General features: G+C 36.3%; 1 long non-coding RNA gene across 3 annotated transcripts; it reads right to left on the bottom strand.

Moving 5' to 3' along the window:
• Positions 1 to 6,489: 6,489 nt before the first annotated feature.
• LOC141621663 (uncharacterized) lies at positions 6,490 to 10,334 on the bottom strand. 3 transcript variants are annotated; one of them, XR_012532554.1, is made up of 5 exons: positions 10,021 to 10,334; positions 9,743 to 9,864; positions 8,605 to 8,681; positions 7,446 to 7,518; positions 6,490 to 7,111 (listed from the first exon to the last, which is right to left on the bottom strand). It is a non-coding gene; the product is annotated as an uncharacterized LOC141621663 (long non-coding RNA). The 3 variants fall into 3 exon arrangements; XR_012532553.1 differs by having other exon boundaries at positions 9,794 to 9,864; XR_012532555.1 differs by lacking the exon at positions 7,446 to 7,518 and having other exon boundaries at positions 9,794 to 9,864; positions 10,021 to 10,333.
• Positions 10,335 to 11,675: the final 1,341 nt, after the last annotated feature.

Below are 11,675 nucleotides of genomic sequence, written 5' to 3'. Positions count from 1 at the left end.
GAGGCGTGTCCTCGGCTGAGTGGGGTCACTTGCGGGAGTGGCTTCACGCCCTAGTTTCGTCCTTCGTGGAACCCGCCACGGAAGGGGATGTGCACATTAATGAACAGGGTTATCGCTCATTATGAGGAGCGGGGATTTGGTGGGTACGGTTGCGGTCCCCCACTGGCAGGGCTGGTCCAGTGGACAGTCGGTGATTGAGATTGTTGGAATTGGTGTGATTGTGTGTGTGTGTGACGGTGTGAGTTGTTTGTTTATCGTATTGCTGATATATATAAGTTGTGTGATTAGTACTGACCCCGGTTGTTGTTTTGTAAAACCTGCGGTGATCTATTCGGGGATGGTGAGCACTAATTGAGCAGGTTTGAGTTGAGTTACTGGGATAGCTGGGATGTGCCACCGTCTGACGATAAAAGTCTTCCGCTGTAGCTTTACTAGTTTTATAAACATTTCAGTATTTCAGTAGACAGTTGGTTTTAAGAACTTGTACCCGTAGTTTGGGATTTGGTTTCAGTTGTACTTTTCACTAAAGTTATATTATTTAAGTTGTTTCGTTATTGTCTTATGAATATCATGCCTCGGGTAACCGAGATGGTAGCATCCTTATACCTGAGTGGTCCTGGTAAGGCATTTGGAGTATGGGGGTGTTACATTCACCCCAACCCACCACAAAGAGAAGAAGCACCTCGTGAGTTGCCGGAACGGGGTAATGCACCACCGTCGTATGTGCCCATTCCACCCTACCCGATGCCACATGTGTTATTCACTCCCCAAGATCCAAGAGCTCCAAACATGAACAATTTAATGAAGCTCATGCAACGTGTTGATCTTGGAGTTTACGATGGGAGGGTTGACAACTACTTGGCTCAATACCCCTCCTACTACAACATGGATACATTGACCCTAGAGCCCCTCACCCATCTTGGGTTCAACCGCACCTTTTATTCCCTAATCAAGGGAACCAAGACGGGAATTTTGGCAACCAAGGTGGAGGATTCTTTGGCCAAGGAGGAGGGTATGACCAAGGAGGCTCTAGCGGGCGTGGATACCGCAATGATGATGATGATGATGATGATGATGATGATGATGATGATGATGATGAGTGAAATGGCAAGAGGTGTCTACCACACCACCTCCATTTGTATGATACTCTTTCTTTTCCTTTCTCTCATGTATAGTTGCATTGCATTTTAACTATATTGCATTTAGATTACACCCCACTTGCATTTGTATTAAATTTCATATTTCATATTGCATTAACTAGTTCGTATAGTATAGTTGCATTGTAACATAAATAGATTAGTTTGCATTGTGATATATTTCATATAGTTAATTGCATTCATTTAATCACTAATGACCAAACCTATTCATTTCTACACTAGAAATAGTGTTTAAATCGGTTTGGGGAGGTTTGATCATAGGTGACCGTAGTTTAATAGAAAACATGCATCATCTAGTGTAGTTTAGATTGCATTCATTTGTTATATATGTCATATAGAATTGCATTTAGTTAGAGTATGCATTCATTCATATCACATCATTGCATTTGTACTTCAATTTCCATAAATCCAAAAATCCAAAAACATGTATGTCTTTTTCATTTCTACTCCTACATATACATTGAGGACAATGTCCAAAATAAAGTGGGGGATGAGAATTTACATTCCAAAACACATAAAAATTGAAATTTTTTGAAAAATCCCAAAATTATGTCCTTTAATTTCATAAAAACAAAATCCAAAAAAATTTGAAAAATTAAAATTCCAAAAACATGTTCTTTCCTTTGTAGTGTAGAATTGTCTATATTGTATATATTTGTTTGTCACTTTTATCACATTGGGTCGACTACGCCACATTCGAGGTATGAAGGAAATAGAAGACCGCATGGTATGATCTTTCCAAATCTCCATCCTCCTTTTTATATGTTAATGACAATGTGGCTATCTTTTGATTGATGCGGTATGAACCAATGTGTTGTTAGGAGTTGCATTTAGATTACATGACATAATAGTTGATAGAAGCATATGCATTAGAGTTGTATATATGTTAGTTGCATCATGGCATGTAGTTGCATGGTTAGAAAATTTTTGTGAAAATGCCTATTTGGGAAGCTTGACAAGTGTATATAAGGCCCTTGTAGATAATTTTTCTTCTTGAGACTTTATTTGCTAGAATACCCTTAAGACACCCTAGGATGTGTCATACTAGTATCTTTTGACCCATGGACTAAGGCCTAGTCAAGAGTACCTTGTGGTATGATAACTCCTTGGCTACCGTTTATTCCAAGGTGACCTTTGAAGCCATGCAACCGTTCTTTCATCATATTTTGTCAACAAAAAAGGAATGGGCACAAAAACATCAAATTGAGTTCATGTACCAAAACGAAAGTCAAAAAGGTTTGCAAAAAAATTGCATCAATGAAAAGAGGAGCAAAAATAGACTCCTATACTTTAATAAAAGTACCCTTGCTACAAAATGGGTTTACTGTGAAAAATGTTCAAAAATGCAAATATTGAAAAAATTGCCAAGTATCAAAAATGTTAAATATCAAAGAAATGGCAAAGAAAACTATTCTCAACTGTCAAATGCCACAACAATTTGGGGGAGGACAAATCATAAGCAAACTACTAATGTGAAACTCAAAACATCTTGATCCCTTTTATCCATTGATCTTATTTGTTGCATGGTGGAGAGGGGACGACCCTTCTTCTTGTTTACGCAAGAGGGGGAATTCCGTGATTCTACAGTGTTTCTAACACCATAGGGAGTCTACTCTTGACGAAGCATTTAGTGATTAAGGACAAAAGTACCCTAGTGTAACACAACTTGGAGGTGATTTGTTGGTATCCTTTTAGACTTAGTAGCTTGGAGAAACAATATCTATGATGGAGTGTGTACCCTTAAATTCCTTCCCTTGTAGATAATTTCCGTCACTTAGATGAAGAAAGTGGCTATTCTTTTGTAGATGCATCCATTACTTGTTTTGTGTGCTTAATGCTTGGATGTATCGCCATTTTGGCAAGCCCCACCTTGCCTTGCAAGAAGGCATCTTACCTCATAGATGTCTTGTTGTGAGTTGAAGGGGCGGAGTGAGACCCGCTAATTATCTCATATCGGCTATATTATTAGGATAGTTTAAATAAAGGTCTAGTTCTAGTCATCTCTTTACTCGGGACGAGTAAAGGTTCGGTTTGGGGATAATGTTTGATGTGACTCTTATTTGCGCACATTTAGTCCCCTAATTAAACCTATTTTGCATACTAATATAACATTTCATGGCCATTTTATCGGTCAAATCCTTTCTATTTTGCTTTCCTAGTACATTTTATATGTCTTATAGGAAAGGAGATAATGAGGCGGAATTCCCGTCACTCGCGCATATTCGGAAGCTTGTTGACGATCTTGGATGGACTAGTATAAAGAGGAGGCAAGAATGATGACCAAGGATGTAGGAATAAAGAGTATATAGAAGGATCATAGGCTTAAAAGTAAGGATGATAAGAAGGAAGCCATTACAAGAAGAAATTGCTCGGAACTCAAACCAAGAGTTGCTTGTTTGGCTCTAAAAGTATTCTAGATGAAACGGCGTTGAAAAATCAAGTGGTCTAGGCTTTTGAATCACTCCAATAGGAGTCCGGATGAGGAAATGACGTCCGTTTTACAATCCGAGCTCAAATAGACAAACTGGCCGCCAATCCGCGCGTCCCGAGACTAAAGACGAGCAAGCCAGACTCAAGACGAGCGTGCCAGACTCAAGACGAGCGGATTGTTAGACATTAAAAAAGAGAAGCACTCTGCCCAGGGATCCGAGCAGATCGAGCACGATCCGGGCGTCTCAGAACACTATGATCTAAGCGTCTTGCTCCCAGGATGAGCGGATTAGGGAGCTATGATCCGGGCGTCCTGATGCCAATCCGAGCGGATCCCTTCACAGAATGGCCGTGCTCCAAGCTGATCCAAGCGGATCGTGGTAGGACTAGCAACGTGATATGCGCATTTCCTTCGGGACTTTCATTTCCCTACTCAACACTTAACAATGCTATTTACTAATCTACCCTTGCTTAACCTAATGATGTACCATTATATATACTCCATTTGTAATAATCAAGAGATTAAGCCCTCTAGGAGGCGGTTCCCATAATAGAAAATCCTCTTAGATTAGATTAGGAGTAGATTAGAATAGATGAATCTCAACCATTCCACATTAATCTTTCCTTAATTATTGTTCAAATTTATTGTTATTGTGTAATTGAAGATTATTGGGTTATTATTGGAGAATTGACAACTCTTCATCAATCAATCAAGTTCTCTTCTATTATTCTTTCCTTTCCATTTATTCATCTCAAGTTCAGTATAATCTCTTTACTCTTTACTCTTTATTGTTTATTTCCTCATCATCTTATCATGTTTATATTTGTTGTGATGATTGACACCATCAATGACATGTTTCCCATGATAATGAGTGAGTAGTTCTTTAGCTAGGATTAATGGAAATTAAGGAAAACCAACATGGGGATTGATCTATGCTTAATCTAATATGTCTCCATAATTAATTTGCTTGCTTGTTGTGATTTCAACTTATGCACATGTTATGTTTGATGAAATGCGGGCCTATGAATCCTTGTATTTTCTACCCATCACCTATCTTTTCACTGGAGCTTGTAAGCTTATACACCAACTCGAGCCTCATTAGACCATGCATATACTTGAATAGGAAGGACTAAGTCGACTTGTAGGTGTTGTACAATCTAATCGATTCGGCTCCGGGACCCAAACCTTCTTAGGGATTGTAAGCTTATACACCAACTCGATCCCATTACAACAATAAGTCCTTGCTATATAAATGAGAACATGTTTGTATGATCAACTCCCATGAATCCCCTATGAACCCATGATATCCTAGTATCCTTTATTATTTGTCTACACCTTCACTTGCTTTATTGCTTGTTTTACTTTGTTACTTGCATTAGTTTAGAACACAACTACAAACCCAAATCAATTGTGACACTAGCATAAATTGAAATAGATAGACTTAGAACCCAAAGCACACCGTCCCGTGGATCGACCTCGACTTAACCACTAACTAGTTGTTTGTTGAGAAATATAAATGTGTTTGATTTGGCATGTGACGACCGCGTGACCATCAGTTCCTTTGCATCCAAATGTTGTAATAGGTTGCCAAAATCACACACATAAGCACTCCTCTTCTTTCCTCAGAACTTTGGTCAGAAAAGGAGGCTGCAAAACCTCTAGTAGAGCACCATCTTGGCGATGTTAGCACTATATTGTAAAAGTATACAGAACACCATTTTTACCTCACTGCCAAAATCCTAAGCTTGAAATTTGCAAAAACTTATGATCAACGGGACACTGAATACACCATCAAAGCTTCAGGCAGCATTGGTACATTGGTAGTTCTTGACGTGATGGTTTTGTCGCTTCCGTCCCATTCACTTGTTTACCTTTCTAATTCAATGCTAGGGGTACTTTAATCAAACAAATGACTAAGACGAAAGAAGTAATAAATTGCACTCGAAACGTAAACAACACAAACCACAATAAAACGGGAGAAAATTAAAGAACACAAACCACAACTTCTTTTAGTGTGTTTCCCAACTTCAGAATTCTCAAGGGAAAATCAAGTCGGAGGCAAACACTAATTCTCCTCACCCTTAACAGTCCAAACCTAAAAATAAGGGGAGATTTTGACTTATCAGGCAACAACTAATAAATTCAGTACTCTACACGAAGTTCATCCTCCATATATATCATGAACCCGAAACACAAACTCCTCATTCCAAACCGGGACAGACCCGTTCCTCACAACCCGGGTTTTCGACTTAAATTTCCCAACTTGGAGCTTTACATAACTACTACTACTACCACTTTTTATTGTATAGATTCTTTAGCTTTTAAAACATACACATATAATCTCATAATAAAAGTATGAAATTCAATTAATTGTAACGTAGTCATTGTATAAAAGAACACTTTAAGTTGGAAAGTAGCAATTTATCTAACCAACTACAGCAGAAACAATGAACATAAATGACTAAAAAAAATTATACTGTGTCCACCCTTATCGCTTTGATTTTCAAATTTGAAATAAACACTACTCCTTCCCTCTCTCATCCTTGTCCTCCTCCCCCTCAGCATCTGTATTTTGAATAACACCTGAGTTGATCTAATTAAACATAATATCTCAACATAATGTCATAGACCAGTTTTTGTACCATGAATGCAATATGCTGAATATTAATGCCAATGTAGACCATGATTTGTTATTCAAAGTACATGTGAAATTGAAGCATATAAGGCCTTCCTGCTGATGATAGTCAATTAGTCATCAAGGGGTACTCTTTTACTACATCCTTTGTCTTAATGCTCAATCCTTCTTTGTCATAAGAATGAGATGAGCAATTTTAAGATAAAGAATGTAAGAGTGATCAATAATCAGATAAAGATGGTTGAAAATATTTTAGCAGTATATAATGCAGTTCCTAATTTAGAGACCAACTGAATTAGTTACTTTCATTTCTAATCAGAGCGGCTGACCAAACAATGGTTGAAAAAATATTACATAAAAAAAAAATGAAGACAAATCTCAAGCAAGGGCAAATGGACAATGTTTAAATTCAAAATTGTACCAAACGAGAACGAATCAAATATTTCAAAAACCGCACTGATAAGTTCCTCACCATTTCTTCAAATTGTGATCGTCTCCAACAAAAATATAATAAAAACAAACAATTACAATGTTACTTGAGTAATTGACTTGTTTGCCACAAGTACATCTGCATTGCCAATGTTGACCTTGAACAGGAGTTGATAAGAGGCAGCAGCGATTTTCCTAAACTCCATTGGACATGTTGCAGTATAAAAAAGATTCTGGCAGTGAGTAGATAACTCCTTCACAAATTTCCTAGTCTGAGGCTCAAAACCTATGTCCAGCATATGTTCCGCCTCATCAAACACCAAGTTAGAAACTTGTTGTAAGCTGACTTTTTTCGGCTCTACTATATCATTCAAACGAACAGGGGTCGCTACCACAACATTCACTACTCTATCTAGCTCCATCAACTGAGGGCTTTTAGGTGCTCCCCCCATACAAACACTGGAGAGAAATTCATGCAATATAATTGTTAAATAGACTACAACCTCATTCCAGTTCTTCACATAATCAACATTATTATAGCTAGAAGTAACCAGTTAGTTACTTAGTTAGGACTTGGGATACACCATCGTAAAAGATTATACTCCCTTTGTCGCAAATCACAATCATTTGTTTAACTTTTTCATTTTAAAAGATAAATAAATAATTTTAACAAAGGGAGTAGTTTTATGAAAATCGTGAGATTGAAAAGCTCATACAAACAGACCACATGCCTAATGTAATTCCCGTATAAAATATTAGATATACCATCAAGAAAATAAAGAGTTTTACGCACTTGTAGATTAAACTAAAGCGGGATCTTTCACACCACCAGCACGACCACCACATTCATCATCTTCAATAAAACCCTAAATAGACGGATAAAAGTACGTCGTTGAAACTACGAAACACCCACAAAACATGCACCATTTAAAAAACGAACCCACAAAACACTATTCGAACAGAAGTTTGCATGAATCAAGTCAGAACCACACAACCCACCACGGAACTTCAAGTAGCAACTCTTATCATCATTCCATAAGGTGTGGGGGAACCTGAATCAAGGTCCAGAGATCAGACCTTGTTACCTTGGCCCGAAATTCAAATTCAAATAAGCTCCACCGTTTTTTTGACATAATTTAAAAAATTAAGCTTGCTTGAGGGTCATATCTATTTAGCCGTCCAAACTATGTAAATAAAGCGATGCACATGCAGTTTCAAATCAGCCACAAACAATGCCACTCGCTGTCTCACGCATAAAGACTAATAAAGTTAATGTTGTTATTTGTTATGTACGTGAGATGTATGACAACCCAAAGATAGATGAATCCTTAAGTACATGTGAGAATGTACACTAATGATGAACAAATGTTTATATCACCAAAATTGACTCACCGTTTCCTTGTAAACTTTCGTATCATGTACATAGTAAATAGATATGGAGGAGCAACTTGGAAGTTTTATCAGCTATGATATCAACAATGTATAAAAGCAGTAGGTCTTGCTTAAGACCGTCTTAAGTTAATACCTCTCAAAACACGTATTTCATTTTATTGTTATTTAAAACGATTGTAAGTGTTGTCGTAACGTAAAACGATCTTAATCAAGAATTCGTGGTACAAAAGAATGACTTATGGATCTAATTATCTATTTTCCAACTTAGGTACTTAAACCTCAATTTATGCGAACTAAATTAAATTTGCTACACATAAAACAAACCAAAAGGGTTAGCCAAATACCAAAATCACTCCCTGGCTGCACCAGATAACGGAATAGATATAATGAGGTTAGAGGATACACACTTGACATCAAGGTGCCAGTTTGAATCCATTAGGGAGCCAAAAAAGAGACACTAATTGATAGGAAGCAAAAGAAAAGTCAACGAAAAAGTAGGATTTATAGCCTCATTGCCAGTAACAGTGATGCAAAATCATGAAAATTATAAGCCAACTCACACGACTTCGGTTTTTTACTGCAGAAATCCTTCAAAGTTCAAACCATCAAGTATGCATGTCATAGAGGATAACTGCGCCTGCAAATGCAACCAGTGAACAAGGTCACGATAGTGGACTCGTAATGACTTTGTGACCACAAATTGTGAGCTATGAATCAGTTGAATGTTACTCTTAATAATAGCAACCAGAAGCTAATTGTAAAACAGTAAGTAGCAGTAACTCAGAATATATGAAGAATACGATAGCGAGTCAGAAAGAAAGCCTATATCAAAAAAAATCAAACAAAAAACCTTAAAATTCAACAGGGTGCGGGATGATTGACTGATCGACCTTTAAATTTAAAGGGGCACATGATGATATGAATCACAAGTAGCGGAGTAAATGAAAAGAGGTAATGGTCAAGTAATTACTAATAGACACATGAATGAAGGTAGATGCATGAACCCAGAAAAGAAAGATCAAAATAATAAACAACGAGAAGAAGGAAAAACGATAATGGAAATACGTAAACAAATTAACGCAATCAAGCGGCATCGATAATCAAGGTATATATGAGCAAAAAACCCAGAATACAAAGATCGAAATAGTAAAAAAGAAAAAACCCCAGGGGTTGACGCAGAACGAAAAATGGTAACAAGAAATGAAACACACTAAAGGGAAAATTCGAAAATCACTAAGATTTGTAAAAAGGGAAGAAGAGAAACAAAAAATCCTTTGATCTTCCACTCCAAATATAGGTGGCATGAAAATTAGTGTCCAGAATCACAATAATCAAAGTCATGGCCTTTGATCTCTCACCCAAAATATAGGCTAGCTGAAAATTAGTAACAATCATACTGTAATTATGAGGGTTGGTTGTTAAACCACAAACAATGATGGTTGTTAATTGTATGTCTTGTATAAATATGCGACCATCTTAAAAGAAACAATCACCTTCATGGCATCCTAAAAATGTCCCTCCCCCCTCCTTGTGTATGTGTCAAAAGTAAAGGTAAGCAAATGAATTGGGAACAAAGTATATTAAGAAGTACAGTGTTTTAGTATCAAACAAATTTACAAGAGGCATACGGTACTTTTGACAAAGAAGTACCAAAGATTTAAAGAATGTGTAAATAACGGGGAAGTGAACGCGTGTTACCAAAAATAGCAAGGATTGAGCTGAATCTGTGGAAAAGAACGGGGAATTGACCTGAACAGTAACTTCGTGGCGAATTGATCTGCAGTGTATCATTCTCTATTTGTAGAACGTGGGTTTCAGTCCTAAAATTATACCCAATCCAGCGATTAATTACTCTTAGAAATAATTCTGTAAGCAAGAAAATTATAACCAAAAAACAACGTAACACTACGGAGAATCGGAGATCAAGTTCAAGACTCGATTACATGTAGCAACGAAAAAGACACAAGTAAACTAACCAAGGCTCTCGCAGGATCTCCTCCAACATCTCTTGCTGCAACTTCTGTTCAAGAATTGACTGACATAAGTCATCCAATCTCATTATAAACAGCTTATTTTTTTGCACTTATGTCGGGTTAAGCGTAAATCGTGGCATGATTTATTCGGATGCATGCAGTCACTTTGTGCATTTATAATAAATGTGTAAGGCTGCAGCCTGCAGCATATAACCAATTCCCCTGGCTATCCGATAAGCAGCAGTCCCTTGTGAGGAACCGGAAGAATCTTACCATACAAAAGGGGACAACTAATTAATAGAAGAAAAGTACTCGTATTCACATTAAACAAAGTCTAGTTAAACACAATGTCAGACATGTCGGTAGTCGTCATTCGACAAGTTCTCAGCCATCTTTAGCACACATACCGTAACCAAAGGGGACAACTTACTCTTATAAATCACAAATTTTTAGTTTTATATGTTAACATTTTAACTCGAAAAAACAATAACCGATTATGCATGCAACATCATATGCTCTGATACCACTTGTTAGGTTCATATACCTATTATTAGACTCTTCTAATAGTGAACTAATTAACTTCTTAATTTGTGTTCTTTTAGATCTAGTGCATGTATAACAAAATAAGAGATTAATAAGGAAAACAATGTCCCTTACATTGTTATATGGTTCGAAATATTGGGCACAAATAAGGTCACCTTTCTTATTTATTCTTGAGCTTAAAATGATGGATGATCCTCCAAAAATCTTAATGTAGAGATTCTCCTTTGATTGCACCCAAGACTAATCCCTTAAACTAGTATACTAATTAACTAGATTAATACACTAGTACCCTTAAAATTAATTCTAATATTGTTATTATTACTACACTAGTAACCTTATTTTGATATTAGAATTGATGAACAAATTCTTGTTTTCTAAAACAAGTTTAGAGAGTGGAAGAGAGAATGGAGTATTTTGCATGTAGCTTGAATGAATGACCAAAATGAGAACAAAAATGCTCTTATAGAGGAGGTAGGAGCCGGCTAGTATAAGGCCAAAATGGCATCTAGCTTTTTCTTTTTCACTTCTCCAAAAATAGGCTTGTAAGGCTAGTATGCAATAGCCATCATGATATATACTTTATCTCATAAAATAATATCACCCACAATCCACTATAGTCCCTCCATTTTTCGGTCATATGTATAAAATGGACCTCCATTTTATTTTGTCAATTTGTCACTTGTCACACAATATGTCACATGTAGTATGATACATGTTATTAATTAATTTAATGCATATTTATCAAATAAATATCATTTTATAAATTAATTAAATTAAATACAATAAATTGACTAGTGATACTTGATCACATAAATAAAATGGGTCATATAATTATAATTCACAACATCTTGTAATTATAATTAACCATTCATTCTTATCTCCATTGTTTCACAAACAATAAACAATTTTAGTAATAAAGCATTTTTATTACTAAAATAAATCTTATTTAATTCCATTACAATAAGATATTAATATTCTCTCTTACAATTGAATTGTTCAATTTTAAGGAATTGATTAATTTGTATCGTCATACAATTAATCAATTTGTCTATTAAGGGAATTGTCCTTTAGGTGTGAGTGTGCGACCTTAAGGGATCAACTAATCACCACCATCA

Source organism: Silene latifolia, chromosome X (assembly GCF_048544455.1).
Source record: "Silene latifolia isolate original U9 population chromosome X, ASM4854445v1, whole genome shotgun sequence".
Lineage (NCBI taxonomy): Eukaryota > Viridiplantae > Streptophyta > Magnoliopsida > Caryophyllales > Caryophyllaceae > Silene > Silene latifolia.
Note: the sequence above shows the minus strand (reverse complement) of the source record. Positions and strands in the feature narration are given on the sequence as shown.